Raw genomic sequence first — 1,465 nt, 5'->3', positions numbered from 1 at the left:
ACAAATGATTTCGACGCGATATTGTTATACTCTCGTGAAATAACTTTTTCGAAACGCACAGTAAAAGCGATTATTCAACACTGCCAGAAATGGTCAACACTCAAGAAATATATAAAGAAGAAAGAAATATTCCTGACTCACTTGTCACTCAAGTAAGAATAATTTTTTTGTTAATGGCTTTACCCAATAACAATAAGTAATAACATGGTTAAAGTTTGATTGAGAAGGGTACGTCGAAAGCAAACAAGATGAAGTTTGAGACACTAGACAAGTAGATCTCAATAAATACAATTTACAATAACGGATGCAATTATATTTTCTGCTGGATGGTAAGTAATGCAGAGGACAACATCCTTTTTCTCTAGTTTCCAAATAATTTTAGAATATTGTCCAAAGTGGATGCGACGATATACTTTCCATTAGGTGAGAATTTCACCCTGATGCAGTGTCCCAAATGCGACAAAGTCCATGGTATCTGCTGCTAATAATAAAATGTACAGCACTCACCGGGTCAGAATGCGTCCCATGTTCTTACCGACTCATCAAAAAAACCAGAGACAATCAGATTTCATTGGGGATTAAAGTTCCAACAGAACACATAGTTGTTGTGACCTTTCAGAGTCTTTAAGCAATTTCCTGAAGACAATTCCCAAATTTTAAGCTTTGGTCATCACTGGTTGACATCAAGAGACGACTATCACTTGACCAAGCAATATTTTTGTAAGTTTGTCTGCCGATGAACTGGCAAGCCATTCACCATTTGGGCTAAATTTGAGTGATGAAAGAGCTTTCGTATATACATACATATATAACTTTAGAACATAATGCCAGTTGGTGTAAATGAATTTGCATTTTGATTATAATTATGAGGTAAACTTCCAGAACCATGAATTGAAGATATTCCTGCACCTACTGGCATTATTTCTAGGATTATCTAGAACTTTTATGGACGTCTAAACCCTGAGTGAACCTATACTACCGCCAAAATAATAAATAGACCCTACCTACTCACTCAAAAATGCTCTAACCAGAAGGTTGTTGTCAATAGTCAACGCTATTTCCCTGGCTATTTTGGACGTTAAGTTGAGCAAAGAAGATCTGAAGGTTGAAATGTTTATGTTTTCTTGAGAATTAAATTTAAAGTTATTGTGATTGTAGGTTAACTAGAGAAAAAAACTTGTTGCTTGTTTCTATTTGAGCAATTAATCTGTCAATGAATATTGGATTACGAAGCAACAAGTATTCCACTGGTGCGGATAAGAATAAGTGTTTGCTCTATTAGACTCTGCAGGTTTACTCCGATGTCATTTAATGCTATTAAAAGAAATTGCTGCTTGCAACTCCTAATTAAATTTGGTCTCAAAAATTGAAATTGAAATTGAGAATGTACATAGTGAAATTCAATATAAATTTTTAGAATTTGCTTTTACCACTGGGGAGCGACTCCATTGCAGTTTTTAGTTTT

General features: G+C 34.6%; 1 pseudogene; it reads right to left on the bottom strand.

The window, feature by feature from the left end:
• Positions 1–361: 361 nt before the first annotated feature.
• Positions 362–919, bottom strand: LOC132698045 (WD repeat-containing protein 5-like; annotated as a pseudogene).
• Positions 920–1,465: the final 546 nt, after the last annotated feature.

The sequence above is a fragment of the Cylas formicarius genome, unplaced genomic scaffold (assembly GCF_029955315.1).
Source record: "Cylas formicarius isolate icCylForm1 unplaced genomic scaffold, icCylForm1.1 PGA_scaffold_2__14_contigs__length_35257938, whole genome shotgun sequence".
NCBI classification, from domain to species: Eukaryota; Metazoa; Arthropoda; class Insecta; order Coleoptera; family Brentidae; genus Cylas; species Cylas formicarius.
Note: the sequence above shows the minus strand (reverse complement) of the source record. Positions and strands in the feature narration are given on the sequence as shown.